Raw genomic sequence first — 19,726 nt, 5'->3', positions numbered from 1 at the left:
AAGGAGGAGGAGATCGGAAATTTTAATGGGATGGGGGAAAAGAATGTGATGTATCAAAGTAGAGAGAGAAATAAAATAGTGTAACTGATTAACGTATTTAGTGGTTTAGGGCTAGGAGACAACCAAAATTAAATATTTTGTTATAAACCTTAAAAGGTATCTATAGAATATTTTTTTTTAAATGGTATTTATTTAAAATAAATAAAGTGTTAATCTTTGTTATAAGAGCTAAAAATTCCAAAATTTTACTACTATTGCATTTTTCTATTTTTTCTGCTCAAATTCCTTGATCTCTGCTAATTTGTATCCGCAAATCAATACGAATTGGCAAAAATTATTGCATTTTTCTATTTTTTCTGCTCAAATTCCTTGATCTCTGCTAATTTGTATCCGCAAATCAATACGAATTGGCAAAAATTTTATTCTGTTACCTTCTGACAAAATTAGACTTTATGCTTGCTTCCTTTTTATTTCACTTCCAATTCCTCTTGAATTGATCAACTTATCTTTTATTGAAGGGATGAATCATTTTCTCTATTGCCCCAAACGACTCTCCAAAAAAGAAAAAAAAAAACCCTTCCTTTTTCCAACATGATTTCTATTAGAATCTTTTTCATTCTAGTTACAAATCCCAAGGTTGATTTCTTCGACTATAAATACAACTCTCTCCTTTGTAGTTTACGTGAACTTATTTTCTTTCTAGTCCGTTTTTTTAAATTTGAAAATAATTTAGCTTAAACTTACAATTCTACTCTTAATGAGAAGCTTTTATAACCACACAAATATTCTGTGACCCCTTTTAACTTGTTTAGCATCACAAATTTCAAAAGTCCTTATTTTTTATTAAACTCCGTACCTAGTCAAACAGGTTCAAATAAATTAAAACTGAGCCGGTAGTAATTTCAGAATTGAGAGGGGCGGGGGCTGAATATCATTCTCTAGTTTAATGCTCAGACTCTCTTTACGTCTTATATCCACCGGATTTGACTCAACTTCTGTACATTATCTCTCCATTTTCACAAGTGCATGTCTAATTTAATGACATCTGTCATCTTTCATATCTAAGGGCCAAAATTTATTTAGACTAACCCATCATTAAACTACATTCTCTTACTGGGTTAGTATCAAAATTGGAAAGAGAAATCAACTATCCGAAAATCATGCTGGGAATTTCATTTTGATTGGGAAAATATTTTCTTATCAATGGAAACGATTCTTTGGCGCCAGAATGAAGAAAAACAAAAGATTAAACCATTTACAAACTACAACAACAACAACACAAAATTGCAAGGAGAAAAACGAAATCAGTGGTTGAGCAAAATATTTTTCTGGGTAAAGAGCGACGGCAACAGAACAGGTTCTACTTCAGTCTTGCACCTCTTCGGATTTCTGTAGTGTTAAATTAAACCTCTTGTGATTTTTGTAGTGTCAAATTGCCTATGTTAAAAAATATCTACGATGTGTTTGATAAAATATCTCAACTGAACTTTTTGAGAATATAGTAGGAAATCAATATTTAACAATGTGAGAAATTGTATTTCTTACAACACACATAGCTAGTTGAATAATTAAGATTAGAAATTGTTTCACAAAATGCTGATCGAGAAGAACATATTTCTTCCCAGTGACTATGCCTACTTTCAAACACAAAAGGCAACATGATAGCAGTTTGCTCTACATTTATCACTGGAAAATTAAACTCTATTCAACCTTTTATAGACGCCAATCTTAGTTTATAAGTGAAAAAGTTCAAAAAAGCTAAATTTTATGAATAAGATTGCAGATGACCCCATGTCTTGTAATTCATTATTTGAGACTTTTTTTTAAAAGTTTTTCGTGAATGCTAACATTACAATCTTAAATAATATTAGAATAATGAATTACAAGACATGGGGCTTCAGAACCCATGAGTATATTAGAATATACTCATGGAAGCTTCAGAATCTATCGAAGGATATGAATTGGTTGCAAATTATGCGAATGAGATAATTTCAAAGTTAAAGGATATAAAAAAGAGAAAGGAATCTCAAAAGTCAGTTCCAGGCAATGTTATTCAAAATGAGCCAAATGAGACAGTATTTGTTGATAATACAATTGTCACGAAGGTGACTGGGTTAAAAAGAAAGCAACCAACTCGTCGTTCTAACTAGACCAAAAAGTTTTATGGAAAAAGCCAAGAGGAAAAATCAGACATCATTTTCAAAATCTCCTCAACGCTCTGATCAGCAAGTAGACTGTTCAGGAGATTCATTTTCCACGTCCAGATGCGTCAATGACTGTGGTATCTTGCGAAATCTCATTATTTTTTCTTGTTTATTGTTACATAAATTTTTATTTTATTCGTTAAATAATAGGAATTGGCAGAAGGAAGTTTTCCTCCATGGTGCTCTTCACAGTTGTCTCAAGGATCAGCCCATGGAAGTTTGACTCAACTCGTAAGAGTCAGTGAGCAAATCTTATGATGCTTCTCATATTTATTTATTTTCTAATAAGTAATGCTACTCATCCCAATATGTCTTTTTTTTCTCTCTCTTTTACTAATAGCAGGATGTTTCATTTCATGATTTAAACAAGTATTCTTAATGTTGAGTGTTGCAGCTTCAGAGAATCAAATATTATATGGTAACAATGATTTATGCGAATATTGTCATAATCTCAAAATTCAAATGTGGGCTGCATTATAATTGTTATTTTCTGACATTATAACTTGGTTTGTTTGATAGGTTGTGCAATAAAAACTGAACAAAGCGCAAGAAGTGTTGTCTTAAGGCAGTTTGGTAGCACATGATATTACGGCTTAAAGGAGCTTAGAAAAGCTGGCATTCTTCTCTGTGAATTGAGCTTTTATTTTTGCATCAAGGCTATAGGCATGTAACACACATATGTTGGAATTTGCATGTCCAGTACTATGGAGCTTAGAGTCGCTCCATAGTCATTTTTATTGTCATGAGTATTCTTTTATTGATATAGACTTGTGACTCATATTAGACTTTCTTATCGTAATTTTTGGAGATGGAATTAGTATTATTGTGTTGGAAATACTTCGTTGATGAGGATTATAATTTGTTTTGGTGATATTAGTTGATTGTGTTGTTGATTCTAATACAAGTTTATTTTGGATGGTCCTAAAATAGGGAAAACTCTGCCTGATTTTTCGTAAAATATTGATGAGGCTTACTTAATGGTACCTGCTCCTAAGTGCCGGTCATGATCCTAAATTGGGTCGTGACATTGCAACAATTTAGTACCTGCTTGCTATTATGAGTAATTATGTTGACCATTTTTAATTGATATGATGTTGTTAGTTCCTTTAAGTAATCATAGAGAAACTATCTTTTTCATCTAGATATGTAATATGATTCAATGTTTAACCTCATTGAAGCATTTTTGTATTCAAGTTTCCTTTTCTCGAACAGCAATTTGCCTTTTCGTTAGTTTTTTTTATTTCTTCTTCACATTAACTTCAATCAATTTTTTTTATTAATGCAACCAATTTCCTACTACAAACAAAAAATTATATTTATTTGGTTTCTAAGAAACAAAAAAGGTGGAAGAGCACAAATGAAATTGTCCCTGTGAAAATAAAAAAAGTTATGATGCCTATGAAAATAAAATCTCGTTTGAAAGAACTTAGAATTTGGGGGAAAAAAGATAAAAAAATCCATGAAAGGATTTGATTTGCTGGTACCGTATCCCAGTATCCCTGTAAGTAAAGGATTCTACATTTAAAGAAAGGCTAAATTATAGGAATATTTTGTTTTAACCATAGTTTAGGGAATGAGTTAATCTTGGCCTTTGGATTTGAAAAATGACATATGTCATTAAATTAGACCTCCACTGCTGAAATTGGAGAGATCCTATACAGGAGGGGACTACTGTCTCTTCTCAATTTTATTGACCCTATTATATATTGCTCTTGTTCTTTCTCCTATTTGGTTTCTCAACTGGCTGCGAGTCAAAGCAAAGATTGAATTTCTCTCTTTCACTCGATATTGGGATACTAACGAGTATATTCTTTATTGTCGTCTTGTTCGGGTTTGGATTTCTCGCTCGCTTTGGTATTCTGAACTTGGCATTGCTGCAATTTTATTTTTTACTATATAGCCACTCTGTAAAATAAGGTCAGTCCCCTATCCTTTGTATTTAATTCCCTGTATGTGTAGTATATATTAGTTCCTTCTGAATGGTTATTTGGCGATGCTATGTGAATGCTTTAAGCATTCTGTTGGAAGCAAAGCGACCAGGTTAGTTGCTCGCCCTCTTTGCGTCTCTTTGTATGATTTGAAGTTTTGTTTTGCTCTTGTATGATCTTTGTTGTACAACATTAATTAGAAAAGCATGGCTTTACGATTGCTACATTGTTTTATGTGCTTGTAAATTTTGGGTGATTATGACACTTACAGAACTTTACTGTTTATGTTTTTCATTATGAAAACCTGAGTTAATCATCACGTTTAACTCTTATTTGAGCATTTAATCTCTATGTATAGGAAAGATTTTATGTACTTGCTTTTAATAAATTGTTCTAACAATTTCAGATAGTGTTTGTGCTCATACGATAACTAAGCTTTCCTAACATATGATACGTGAGGTTTTTATTTGCCTTAAACTCAATTTTGCTTATTCTGAAAAATAAAAACGGTATTTTTTAAAATAAAACTTTTTATTTTGAGTTTGACCTTAAAAATTGGAGTCTTTGAAATACCAGATATATGTCTATTGTAGTTAAATGTTTCAAGCCTTTATTTTCTAGAAATTTACATTGCAACATAGTTAAGAGTTAACTTTATCTCTTTTCCAAATCTTCCTTGTTTCGTTGCCAACATTTTTTTTTCTTTTTGCCAATAATATGTACAGTTAACTATTTTAATTAGGGTGGTTGACGCATTTTAATTTGAACAATTTTATAATCTATTCACTGCGTACATGGGTATTTTATCTCTCTTATGCCTCAAGCATTATATTAAGGAGCTTATCCATTTTTATGAGCCCGAGATTACTATTCTAGTAATTACTAATTACTTAATTAATTCGGAGGCCAACATGAGCCCTTACTTGCCTTATGTGTTACTCGGTTAAGTCCCAATGTGTTCCCTTTTATGTGACGCTAATAAGAATAGAAATAGAAACCTAAGTTTTTCTTTAAGTCTAGAATCATCCCTTTAGAATAGTGTACAAAGCCTCCTGGATGGTAGGAAGGGACGGGTAGCTCTAAATTAAGACGCGCTATAAAAATGACTAGTGCGCTTTAGGTAAATAACTTAAATATAGTGATGAGGGTAGCGGACATGATACACAAATTGCCCGAATAGCCATTATACTTTTGGCTATAAAAGTCTTAGCAGACTTTGCGCGGGAGTTGATCCATCGGGCTTAAAAATTTAGGTCCCCAATATAGTTATTTAATGTCTTAATGATCCTGTTGCGTGTATTGCTTTGTAAAATATTTGTATTAATTTTATGTTACCATACTTCCAAAATTATGTATTTCTCATGTTTTAAAAAGTGTATCCGAATGCCTTGCTGTAATAGTAATTGGTTACTTACCAGATTCGTTTCTTTAGCCTTTGTCTCGTTGAATTTATATATGTCAGGCATTAAGCAATTCAAACTAAGATGTTCTGTTCCTTCCTTTTCTTTTAAGCTCGTTTGAGTAAGCATGCATTAGTATGTATATAAATGGACTAATATATCTAATCACCTAGGTCATATAGGTTAGTAGTATTTATTAGTCTAACCCTATAATCCCACATAGTTTAAAATTCGGCCAGGAACCGTATTTGTGGATTTTGAAGAGTGCCTAATACCTTCTCTTCGAGGTAATTTGAACCTATACCCGATCTTTGGTAGCGCAGACTAGTTCTAATAAGAGTTATTTGCAAATAAGTTCTCTAACGCACATCGTTAGGTGGCGACTCTTCTCTTTTAATACCTATTTTAAAAGAGTTGTCACACGTCGAAACCCGCTTTCGCAAGAAAATGGGGCGCGACAATGGTTGATTAAACTTTATTTGACTTCTTACCCTGCAACCTTTGTGAGACTATGAAATTGCTTTATTCATGTTAAATCCTCATGCCTAATATGCTATATCTCTGCAAGTCATGCTTAGCCTAATAATTGTGTCCAACTTGAATGATCATCATGTTTACCTGTTGCTTATTCTGATTATTGGTTTCTCTCATTATTGAGTACTATCATGACAACCAACTCATGCGTTCTAATAATTTAAATGTGATCAATTCTTAATGGTGTGATAGCCAATTGTGAGCTTAATATATGTTCCATGTTTGATTAAATCCTGTGTTGCTTGATATCCCTTCTAGGTTATAAACGAAAGGCAGCACCTAGCCCCTTTAGGTGACAATTTAGTCTTTGCCTACTATGAAGTCTGACCATCCCAAGTGTCATATGACCTTCAAATTCACCAAGAATGCTTTAGACTTTGAAACCTTTGTGTTATACTCAGCATGTTAAACTACTTGTTGACTGTTGTGGACCATGCCTACTTATTTGTTTACTATGTCTAATTGTCATTCTCTGACTATGCTTTTTATGCCTTAGATTTCAAGTTCTGAGTCTCTTTTAGGCTAACTTTTGTTTATGTTTCACTGTAAACTTGTCGTCCTAAAAAAAACTAAGTATGTATATGTGCTTACCATGCCTATTATGAACTTATATGGTTAGTTTTCTTTTCATATGGAGATTAAATCCTACTGGTGTTCCTAGTTTTATGTGTAATCCTGTATTCGATCAATCCTGTCACCCTAACTTTCAAAAAAAAATGCGAGTGCAACTATTTTTTTTGTGTGAGCCTTGTCGATACGTTTCATGATTCTATATCTATGTACTAGTGAAAACTGTTGTTAGTAGGCCTCAAAACTATTTTAATTGGTTACCATGTGTGGCTCATTAACTTGCGTGGTTAAGTTGTCCATCTGCAAAGCAAATGGGCCTTCGTTGTTAGCCTAATGTGAGTCTCATGTGTGTTTGAGCTGAGAAATTGACAATGCTCTAATGTTGGGTGTATTTTGATCTGGGTCTGCAATTTTATGAAGAATGGACCTGCTGAAGGCCCAGGCTTTATTGGGTAATTTTCCTTGGGCCTGCTCTATTTATTGGGCTCGTAGTTGCTTTAGTGTGTATTGTTTGAATTTGTACTCTTTTATTTTTGACCTATAATAACTTATAATAATAAATGATTGGGGATTAATGGGGGGAGGGGGAGGTGCTACGATAATTTATCTTTTACATGAATGGGTAGAAATCATGCCTACAGGATCTTGAGTGTTTGTTTGCTCATCATGCCTCATTATTTAAAATATGTGCGCACAATGTTATGACTCGAATGGCTAGAGAGCATGCCAATAGGATCTAAATTACATTCCTTGAACTTAGACGTCATGCCTATAGGAACTTAATTCGGACAACTAAAAAATGCATGTTTGGGCCACGTCTTTAAATTGTATAACTCACTTAGATATCATGCCTATAGAAAACTCAAATACTTCTCCTACTCAACCTACCTAATGCCCACACACTGTCAGAAGATGTTTGTAAGAACTTAAGTGTTTCATTAGTTCGCATGCTTACTTCTATGCCCTCTTAGATAATATACCCATAGGTTGCATCCATGTAAGACCTTCTATACTCAATACGATGGCTATAAGGTTTAATAATTAACCAATGGCTTCATATTATTTTGTACTGCTTCACTAAGATAGCATGCCTATAGGGATAAAAGTATATAAAATCAATTACAATCGTCAACTGCTAGATGTCTTGCATCTATGACACTGGCATATGCCTAAGAAATTTGTCTATAAAATCAGCGCTGGTAATTCATGATTTTGGGACCATTTCACTGCCTCATTGCGTAAACAATCTAGAGATCCTGCCTATAGGCTTGTAATGCCCTTAATATGCAAATCTGTTGCATGTACGTTGCGAAAAATAGAATCATCGAGGAACCATGCCTATAGGACTGGCGACTATAATACACCTCAATTATGAAATTGTCTACTGCATAACCTGAAAATCTGCTTGCGTGCCTTTGTTGTTATGTGTGGAGGCTAACTTGGGCCTTTAATTGTCTTTACGTAAAGTCATATATGTTTTGAATGTCGTTTAGTTTTATCATTTTTGGGCAACCTAAGTTGAGTCTAGAACAACCTAATAATACGTCCAAAGCCTCCTGGACCATAAGCATGGGATGATTAGTGCATGCATAGGATACATTTTAAAATTGAATTAGAACGCCTTTAAGTAACAACTTCAACATAGTAATTGGGTAGCAGAAGATGATGTCTATGCCCGCTAAATAATATGAGCAATCCCCTATTGTAAGGGAGTTGCGAAATATTATTTATGTTGCACGGGGAGATCATTTAGGCTAAAAAACTTAGGACCCCCCCCTCTTTATTTCATTTATATACCTACACTTTGTTATTTAACATATATACATGTAGTTGTATCCTTGTAATCATTAAAGATTTGTACCAATTCCTAGTATTTTATGATAAGACTCCTCGACTTCTATATTTCCCTTTGTTTAATTGTTCACCTAGCCTAATTACATAATCCATATAGTCTAAAGTTCGGTTGAGACCTACAGTTGTGGACCTCGAAGAGTGCCTAACACCTTCTCTTTGAGGTAATTTGATCCCTTGCTCGATCTTTGGTGACACAAACTAGTCAAAACAGAGTTATTTGTAAATAGATTTCCTAACGCACCTTAAAATTATTAGGTGGTGACTCTGCTCTTAAATACCTTCCTTTAAAAGAGTTGTCACAGGTCGAAATCCGTTTTCGCGAGAAAACGGGGTGCGACAGGTTGTACTCATACTGCACTTTGTACTTCGTGTGCAGATCCGGGTACATCTAGACCGGTGTGTAATGACCCGACCGGTCGTTTTGTGATTTTGCATTTTTGCTCGTCACTTCTCGGGTAGGAATAGCCCCGTGTGATGTATTATGACTTATGTAAATCGTCGGTTTGAATTTTCAAGGTAATCGGAATGAATTTGGAAGAACAGTTCTCAGTTTGAAGATTAAAATTTGAAAGGTTTGACCAATTTTTGACTTGTTAGTATATGATCTCGGATTGGAATTTTTATTATTTGGCTAGCTCCGTTAGGTGATTTGGGACTTACGAGCATGATCGAAATGTATTTTGGAGGTCCGCGGAAGGTTTAGACTTGAATTGGTGAAATTGGCATTTTGGCGTTTTCCGGTTGATAGGTGAGATTTTGATATCAGGGTCGGAATAGAATTTCGAAAGTTGGAATAAGTCTCTTATATCATTTGTGATGTGTGTGCAAAATTTCAGGTCATTCGGACGAGGTTTGATAGACTTTTTGATCGAATTTGGAATTCGAAAGTTTTTGGGATTCTTAGGCTTGAATCCGATGATGATTTAATGTTTTGATATTGTTTTGAGCGTTCCGAAGGTTGGACAAGTTTGAATTATGATATGGGATATGTTGGCATGTTTGGTTGAGGTCCCGAGGGCCTCGGGTGAGTTTCGGGTGGTAAACAGATCAATTATTGGACTTTGGACTTGGCAGTTTTGTTGGTTTTTGTTGAACGGATTTTTGTTCATCGCATTCGCGATCAGGGACTCGCGTTCACGAAGAGTGCTCTCGAGGTGGTGAATTCTGTTCTTCGTGTTCACGCTTTGGGTGTCGCGTTCGCGATGTATTGATACTGTGTTCTTTGAGTTCTCTCTTTGGTAGTCGCGTTCGCTTAGTTATGTCTCTAGTAGGTACCGCGTTTGCGAGGCTTTTGCCGTGAACGCATAGAGCATTTTGGGAGCCTATATTTATTTTCATCGAGGATGCGATGGTCGTCACACGTTCGCGAAAGAGGAAGCCTGGGCAGCCTTATAAAGTACTCTATTTCGAGGATTTCAGCCATTTTTGTAATTTTAGAGCTATGGAGCTCGGGAGAAGACAATTTTGGAGGGAATTTTCAGAGGAGTGATTGGGATTCGATGCGAGTTGAGGCCGAGGTGAGATGCAAGGGCGTCAGAGAGTAGTATTTCATCCGGTTTGAGGTAAGTAATGATTATAAAGGCTGTCCTGAGGGTATGAAACCCCGGATTTCACATCGTTGTGCTACTTTGAGGTGATGCACACGCTAGATGACGAACGTGGAGTCGTGCACCGTTGGGGATTGTGACTTGGTCCATCCCGTATAATTGTTAAGTCGCGTATGTGATTGAAAACTGTTTGATATCATTGTGTTTCGAAAAGTATTGCTATGTTTTGGGCGGAATGCCATATTTGGTTCTCGTGCCAACTGTTTTGGATCCTTATGGGCTTTTTAACTACTATTCCTTGCTGTTTTGACTTAATAATTGTACTCAATCATGCTGTATTTTATTGATTTATTAACTCAGCCTTATTTACTAAATTTTGATATTATAAATGATATCTTGAGCTGAACGCCCTGTTTTACTGATAGTTCGAATGGCTTGTGAGGTTGATGGCTGAGAGAGGCCGAAGGCCGGATTGCGAGGTTGATGATTGAGATAGACCGAGGGTCTAATTTTAAGGTTAATGACTGAGAGAGGCCGAGGGCCTGGTTGTGAGGATTATATATTTATGGATCGGGCTGCATGCCGCAACGATATATGGATCGATCTGCACGCCGCAGAGATATGTTGGATCGGGCTGCACACCGCAACAATATTGCGCTTGGGCTATAGCAGTCCCTCCGGAGTCTGCACACCCCTAGTGAGCGCAGTTGACTATATATATATGGATCGGTCTGCACGCCGCATCGGTTATTATATGGTACCTATTGAGCGTGAGTGCTGAGTGTGAGCGCGGATTGCTAAGAGTTGAGTCATGAGTGATTTTGTGGCTTGCCCGAGGGGCTAGATATATACACATATAGGAGTGATACTTTGCTTGAGGGGCCTATTTATGAACTTACTATTTTTCACTCCTCCTGAAAGAGAGTTTCTGTTGAATATGTTGATTAAATTACTGCTTTTACTCATTTATAGACTGAGCCTATATTGAAAACTTTAAACCAATGCTCTAAATAACTTTCATTTAAATTGAAGTTTTTATGAGGCATTCAGAATTTAGTCACTGATCTGGCTTTGTTACTTCTTCCGAGATTTTTAAGTTATGAAATGGTTATGAATTTCTTTTTGCTGAGGGGCTATATACGAACTATGTTTTTTCCCGAGGGCCGATTATGATTTTCATCACTTTCACTATAAATTACATCAAACTTCTACTGAAACTGTTAGAAAGACATTTTTCGAAGGATTTTTCCCAGAAATGGGAGTTGAACGAGATGATTTGATTTGTATCCTATTTTGGAAACATGTTGTACCCACTGTGGTGCTATGACATGGTTTACGTGATTTTTTACTTCTTAGTCTTTATTTACTTTTATTACTTACTGAGTTGACGTACTCACATTAGTAGATTCAAGTATTTCTGAGCTCGGTGGCAGGTTCATCGGAGTTAGCAAGGTAGCTGCCTGGCAATCGCAGCCCTGCTTTTCTCCCTCCTTATTCCTCCTTATGTATTCTTGTGATTTTCCCGGCCATATTGGTTTTGATGTGATTGGACAGTTGTAGTAGATGCTCATGACTAGTGACACCCCAATGTCGAACTTGTGTATTTATTCCGCACTATTCATTTAAACTTAAATCACGAGATTATTGATTAATAAATGGTATAAAAATAACTTTTATTGAATAATAGTAAATTCGGGAATTGTTTTGGCTGGCCTAGTTTTACGATAGTCGCCATCACGACCGGGTCATTTTTTGGGTCATGACAAGTTGGTATCAGAGCCTATTACATAGGTCTCACGAGTCATGAGCGGGTTTAGTAGTCTTGCGGATCGGTACAGAGACGTTTGTACTTATCCTCGGGAGTCTGTAGAACCTTTAGGAAAAACTTCACATTCTTGAATTCTTGACGTGCATCCTTGATTCAGCTTGAAATGTAACTCTTGAAATTTCTTCCACGCGTTTGTATGCACGCCTGAGCGCTCATTATCAGATATGCATCGATTGCTTGTGATTTCCTGATTGAGGGGCAATATGTAATCTCTGTGTGTTGATGTTGGGCCAGTTTGGAGGACTTCAGGCCGGGTTTTGCCTATAGCTTGAGCATTGAGGCATTGATTGTGTGAGCACGTGCTTTTGGATTTGATGTCCGATAGTGTCCTTATTAGTGGGAGTGATGACTGGATAGCTATGTGATGAGTATGATGTGACTACGAGATGTGTACATATGATTCGAACGAGACAAGAAGGGTCTGCTTGGGTGTAGTAAGAACTATTCGGTGCTTGATTTCCATCGTGATTTGATGTATAGCCCGAGTTGTAGGCAGGTTGAGGGACCTTTTCATGTTGCCTAGTTGGGAAGTAAAGTAAATTTCACGTTGTGATATGAGTTCAGACAATTGAAGATTAAGCGACTGCGTAATGTTTATGCCGGTGGAAGGGTATAAAGAGATGTTAGTTTGAGGTGAAGTAGGTAGGTTATCTCCTGCAGATTGTTCTGAAGTTTGAGTGATCCTTATGTCGTTTATTGGAAGATCTATGTTACCTGTGAAAGATATGTGCTACAATTTGAATTTGGGTTGCTTAAGAGAGTGGGCTTGTCTGTTACGAGGGTGAATGCAAGATTTGCAGAAGATTTAAAGTAATAAATGGTATGTGTTTCACGAGCTTATAAATGATTGAGTTTAATTTAACTATGGTATTATGGTAATAATAAAGTATATGCATTATGAGTTATTGTGTGTATTGATCTATGGTTTTGAGCCAAGTGGGGGAGCCTGCTATTGATCAGTTGATTGCACGGTTATGTGCTATGATGGTTCCAGTTTGGGACATACTGGTGAATTAGTGATGGCATACAAAGGTTGAGACCGAGGATGGCTCGAGTAAAGGAAATTTCAATAAAGGTTATGCTATGCTTATCAGTGTATGAGAATCACGGAATGACTTAAGTTGTTATTGGTAAAGGATGTACGGTGAATGGGATAGGAAATTATTTGGTTGCATTAAGGTGACGTTACATTCTGCGGTGTTGGAGTGCTATTGGAGCATATGTCGTCCAGTCTGTTCGATCGGTCTAATTACGATTTGAGTAGAGTGAATGACTCTCGAGAATGGTTCTAATGGGTTCAAGATGTTACATGTAATCATTGGAGATTTTCAAGTTGTATATTTAGCTAGATCCGAGATTTGCATTGGAGGGTGTCAAGACTAGTGGTATTTCTATATTATTATGGATTCTACACATTAGTATCAGGAAGGTGAAGGTAATTTGGAAGGAACTTAGAGAATTAGGACATCTTGGTAGTAGGTTGGATCGGCAAGGTAACAAATATGATCGGTTCTTGGGTGCTTATGATACACTGGGTTTCTACAGGTGTTTCGTGGCAATGCTCTTAGGTTTTGATGGTCTACGTAGCTTGGTTGAGTTAGAGGAATTTATTTTTGACGGTTTGGTCTTGTGCAAATGAAATCCAGAGAGTTCTTGATGGTTTTTACCACGGTTAGAGATGTATATTTTCTACTGGTATGAAGAGCATGGGATGTATAATGATTTTATCCTAGATGGGATCAAATGGAAAAGTTCTTGGCTAGCTGAGTACGTAGTTGTTTGTAGCTTGGAGTGGATTATGAAGTTCTCATATTTATCATAGGATGGTATGGTATATGCGTTATGTTGTGTGGGGTTGAGATTTGCATGTGTAAGGTCACAATTCAGTTTTGAAAGGAAGGTCATAAATTCTTAGGCAGCTTAGATAGCTTCAGATGACTAGATAAATGAGATCACTCATTGGTGTGCCTTGATGAGGGTATATATTTCAGAAAGAGCGATGTGTTTGAGTTATGGATGCTTTATTGGTATTACGGCACTATCTTGTCTAATCGACTGCTGATATTCAAGGTTTGCTTGGTGGCACAGAAGAATTTTTAGAAGTAGCCCTCGTGTGATGATTGAGTAGTAGGATGTGTTAGATATTAGGGAGGTGGAGTTGGGATCAGATATGGTAATTCATGTGCTTTATGGATTTGGAGACTAGGAGTTCTCTAAATAGGTTATTTCGCGGTTGTGGACTGTAAAAATGTGGGTAAGATAGTCAGATGATAGTATATGCTATGATTCATTCATTGTGAACCTTCGAAGGGATATTTATCTGTTGTGGGTGACCAAAGTCGATATGTGTTCTGCACCGAGTCAGAATTGTGACTCCGAACTGTTATTATTGAGAAATGTGCCATTCGATTATTGTTGAGCTTATCCGTCTTTTAGAGTGATTTATGAGTTACTCTTCTATGTTATGAGGAGTTGTAATTTGTTGGTTATAGGTACATTTAATGCGGTGTTATTAGGGTCTCTCAATGGAATTCGAGTGGGAGGAATATTGGGTATTGCTCGGTGGATGGCGTATCGGCTGTGTCCTTTCGGGTTTGTGTAATGTTATGTCAATTGCTTGACAATGGTTATGATGATTGCTTTGGTTCTAGACATCAAATTGCGCGTGGTTGTCGATTTGAGCATAATGACTTAACATGTTTCATGTTGGACCAGTGTTTGGTTGAGGTCGCGCATTGGAGTGAAGTTATGACCCTGCGGGATAGATTCGTGTGTTATGGTTCTACGATGTGTGATGGGTTCTCAACATTGTGTTGTGGTAGTACTGGTGATCAGCTTGTTGTACAACTCTTTCATTCGGGTCATCTTCATGATTTGAGTGCATTCAGATTGTTGCTTATTGGTTTGCGGGTTGCATGAGTTGTGGCTTTAGATGGTATTGATGTGTCATGTCACCAGAGTAGCTGTGTTGGGTTAGATGAGCTCGTTGGGATCTGGAATGAATACAAATGGATTCGGTTTCAGCATGTTGGAAGGATAATATCGAGGTTTGGCTTAAAAATTTACTATGGTTCTTGCCAAAGGAGAGAGAGCTTCATGAATGGTTGATCTGAGAAATGATTACGAATCTACATATTTCTTTCATCATTGGTAGTATACAGAAGTGTTGGAATGAAGCTTTATTTGATAAGAGGCTTATTATCGAAATTCGGAAGTTCTGAGCAACGGCTGTGATAAGAAGTTATTGTTACAAGAGTTTGAGCTACATGGTATATCATGTAATTGCATCTGGGGTTGCAGGTATGGCTTGTCACAGCTTGTACGTGCTTATTTAGAGTATAGATGTGAGATTCTAATCTTGTGGATGATTTCAGAAGTGGAAATGTGGTTCTAAGGTTTATGGGCTAGGTTGGATTGTGAAATTTCAGTTACATTGTGTTATCGGACCTATATGAGATAGGGTGACGTGGGATCACCCCGGGGTATGTGCATGGTAAGGTTACACAGTGATTTGATGGTTTTCGGAACAACTCTGGGCACGTTCAAGGACGAACATATGTTTAAGTGGGGGAGGATGTAACAACCCGACCGGTCGTTTTGAGATTTTGCATTTTTGCTCGCTAGTTATCGGGCACGACTGACCCCGTGTGATGACTTATGTAAATCGTCGGTTTTGATTTTCAGGATAATCAGAATGAATTTGGAAGAACAGTTCTCAGTTTGAAGCTTAAAATTTGGAAGGTTTGACCAAGTTTTGACTTGTTAGGATATGATCTCGGATTGGAATTTTTATGATTTGGATTGCTCAGTTAGGTGATTTGGGACTTAGGAGAATGATCGGAATATATTTTGGAGGTCCGCAGAAGGTTTAGACTTGAATTGGTGAAATTGTGATTTTGGCATTTTCCGGTTGATAAGTGAAATTTTGATATCGGGGTTGGAATGGAATTCCGGAAGTTGGAGTAGGTCCATTGTATCGTTTGTGATGTGCGTGTAAATTTTCAGGTCATTCGGACGAGGTTTGATAGACTTTTTGATCGAATTCGAAATTCGGAAGTTTTTGGGATTCTTAGGTTTGAATCTGATGATCATTTAATGTTTTGAAGTTGTTTTGAGTGTTCCGAAGTTTGGAACATGTTTGAATGACGATATGGGATATGTAAGCATGTTTGGTTGAGCTCCCGAGGGCCTCGGTTGAGTTTCGGGTGGTAAACGGATCAATTTTTGGACTTTGGACTTGGCAGTTTTGCTAGTTTTTGTTGCACAAATTTTTGTTCATCGCGTTCGTGGTCAGGGACTCGCGTTCGTAAAGAGTGTTCTCGAGGTGGTGAATTCTGTTCTTCGCGTTCGCGCTTTGGGTGTCGTGTTCGCTCTTTGGTAGTCGCGTTCACGTAGTTATGTCTCCAGTAGGTATCGGGTTTGCGAGGCTTGTGCCGCGAATGCGTAGAGCATTTTGGGAGCCGATATTTTTCTTCATCGCGGATGCGATGGTCGTCATGCGTTCGCGAAAGAGGAAGTCTGGGTAGCCTTGTAAAGTACTCTATTTCGAGGATTTCGGGCATTTTTGCATTTTTGGAGCTATGGTGCTCAGGAGAAGACGATTTTGGAGGGGATTTTCAGAGGAGTGATTGGGATTCGACACAAGTTGAGCACGAGGCAAGAGGCAAGGGCGTCGTAGAGTAGTATTTCATCCGGTTTGAGGGAAGTAATGATTGTAAATGATGTCCTGTTAGTATAAAACCCCGAATTTCACATTGTTGTGCTACTTTGAGGCGATGCACACGCTAGATGACGAGCGTGGAGTCATGCAACGTTGGGGATTGTGACGTGGTCCATCCCGTACGATTGTTAAGTCGCGTATTTGATTGAAAACTGTTTGATATCATTGTGTTTCGAAAAGTATTGCTATATTTTGGGCGGAATACCATATTTGGGCCTCGTGCCATCTCTTTTGGACCCTTATTGGGCTTTTTAACTACTGTTCCTCACTGTTTTGACTTAATAATTGTACTTAGTCATGCTGTGTTTTATTGATTTCTTAACTCAGCCTTATTTACTAAATTTTTATACTATAAATGATATCTTGAGATGAATGCACTGTTTTACTGATAGTCCGAGTGGGTTGTGAGGTTGATGGCTGAGAGAGGCCAAAGGCATGATTGCGAGGTTGATGACTGGGATAGACCGAGCGTGTGATTGTGAGGTTAATGACTGAGAGAGGCCGAGATCCTGGTTGTGAGGATTATATATTTATGGATCGGGTTGCATGCCGCAGCAATATATATATATATATATATATATATATATATATATATATATATATATATATACATATATATATATATATATATATATATATATATATATATATATATATATATATATACATACATATATATATATATATATATATATATATATAGATCGAGCTGCACGCCGCAGTGATATAGCGCTTGGGCTGTAGGAGCCCCTCCGGAGTCTGAACACCCCCAGTGAGCGCAGTTGACTATATATATATATATATGGATCGGGCTGCACGCCGCAGCAGTTATTATATGGTACTTATTGAGCGTGAGTGCTGGGTGTGAGCGCAGATGAGAGTTGAGTCATGAGTGACTGAGTGGCTTGCCCGAGGGGCTATATATATTACACATATACGAGTAATGCTTTGCTTGAGGGGCCTGTTTATAAACTTACTGTTTTTCAATCCTCCTTAAAGTGAGTTTCTATTGAATATATTGATTAAATTACTGCTTTCACTCATCTTTAGACTGAGTCTATATTGAAAATATTAAACCAATGCTTTAAATAACTTTCATTTAAACTGAAATTTTTATGAGGCGTTCGAAATTTATTCACAGATCTAGGTTTGTTACTTCCTCCGAGATTTTTAAGTTGTGAAATGGTTATGAATTTCTTTTTGCCGAGGGGCTATATACAAACTATGTTTTTGCCCGAGGGCCGATTATGATTTTCATCACTTTCACTATAAATTACATCGAACTTCTACTAAAACCGTTAGAAAGACATTTTTCAAAGGAATTTTCCACGAAATGGGAGTTGAACAAGATAATTTGATTTGTATCCTGTTTTGGAAACATGTTGTACCCACTGTGGTGTTATGACGTGGTTTACGTGATTTCTTACTGCTCAGTCTTTATTTAATTTTATTACTTTCTAATTTGGCATACTCACATTACTCCATGCACCATGTGTGCAGATTCAGGTATTTCTGAGCTCGGTGGCAGGTTCATCGGAGTTAGCAAGGTAGCTGCCTGGTGATCGCAACCCTGCTTTTCTCCCTCCTTATTCTTTCTTACCGGCCATATTGGTCTTGATGTGATTGGACAGTTGTAGTAAATGCTCATGACTAGTGACACCTGTCACGCCCCAACCTCGGGAGGCGCGACCGACGCTCAATCGAGTAAACCCAATTGAGCAAGCCTTATCAAACACTTCCTACCCAGCTCAATGCGATTAAGGGATCCAATGCCGTTTAATTAGACAATAGAAGGGGTTGTACATTCAATATGGATAGATAATTTTATAACACAACCTTAACCATAGTTAGGCTTCCAAGATTCCATACAGTTATAGTGTAGAAGAAAGAAAGACTCCAAGGTTACAACATGGTTCATTGACCTATCCAATACCCATACATAACCCACACAAACGTCTACGGAGCCTCTAAGGATACAAAAGACAGTGATAACAATGTCGGCTATAACTCAACATGGGTATCTATAACAAAAGGTGTACAACATAACCCCTTGAAGGAGAAAGGGGCTCACCAAGGTTTTGAGAAGAGGATGCTCTGCTACACACGATCAATACTATCCGCTATGGAGCCATCTACATTCATTTAAAAATGTAGCGCCCTCGACAAAAGGGACGTTAGTACCATGGAATAGTACTAGTATGTATAACTAAATAACATCCTATTAGAAAGAACAACCATACAAGAGTAAAGAGGAAATCGTAAAGACAACAAAGTTTCAAATAAGCACTATGCCGACAATATAAGGAGGTTCACATGATTTTCACATAGTTCTTGAAATTTTAGATTGGAGCATCCCACACTGTTGCATCATTATCCACAATACCACCGTTTCCGTGAGCGGAGTCCAATCACAGCCCGATCGGCTAAGCCGTCTCCCGGAGAAGTTACCATTATTTCATTCACACTTTTTAGTTTCAATCATTATTACATTACCACCATGTGTGTGTATATATATATGTCATGGCGTCCGATCACGATGCGATCAGCTAAGCCGTCTCCCCGAGACGTTACCATTTTTCATTATTCATGTCACCCCAATCTTTGGTTACACATGTATTAGTTTACCGGCACTTGGGGCCACAATTTCCACATTCCACAACTCACGTTTCACATTGTTCCCATTTTCAACATTTACCTTGCCACTTAAAGTCATAGGCATATACAAAAGCAATTTAAGTCATAAGCATAGAGGGGAATTCATCAAGTTCAACATACTAGTCCCAAAGTAACCTTGGCATGACAGTTTGGCATTTAGCAAATAAATCATGTTCTCCACTCATCTTCCATTTATAAGAATAACACATTAAACACATAAAGAAGTACTTACCACATACATTTTTACAATATCAATTCACTTAACATAACAAGCACTGCATCAATTACGTTTCGAACTTACAATACTTACACGGGCACTATGGAATCTCAATTTTTAGGGGGGAGGGGGGAGGGTTAGCCATACATACCTCAATAAAGCTTTCCCCTAATTCTTATAAAATTCCGGGACTCTTAGCACTTCAATCTATTGTATAAGAATTACAATTGAACCAAGAATTAGAGACGTGATGAAGATTCTAGCTCGTT

At 37.1% G+C, this 19,726-nt stretch overlaps 1 long non-coding RNA gene across 1 annotated transcript; it reads left to right on the top strand.

Annotated features, from left to right (window-relative positions):
* The first annotated feature begins 991 nt into the window (after positions 1-991).
* Positions 992-3,080, top strand: LOC104245171 (uncharacterized). Its single transcript, XR_715663.2, has 4 exons — positions 992-1,357; positions 2,355-2,441; positions 2,548-2,622; positions 2,724-3,080. It is a non-coding gene; the product is annotated as an uncharacterized lncRNA (long non-coding RNA).
* The last annotated feature ends 16,646 nt before the right edge of the window (positions 3,081-19,726 follow it).

Source organism: Nicotiana sylvestris, chromosome 7 (assembly GCF_000393655.2).
Source record: "Nicotiana sylvestris chromosome 7, ASM39365v2, whole genome shotgun sequence".
Classification (NCBI taxonomy): Eukaryota; Viridiplantae; Streptophyta; class Magnoliopsida; order Solanales; family Solanaceae; genus Nicotiana; species Nicotiana sylvestris.
The sequence above is the reverse complement of the archived record's forward strand: the minus strand, read 5'-3'. Positions and strand labels throughout refer to the sequence as shown.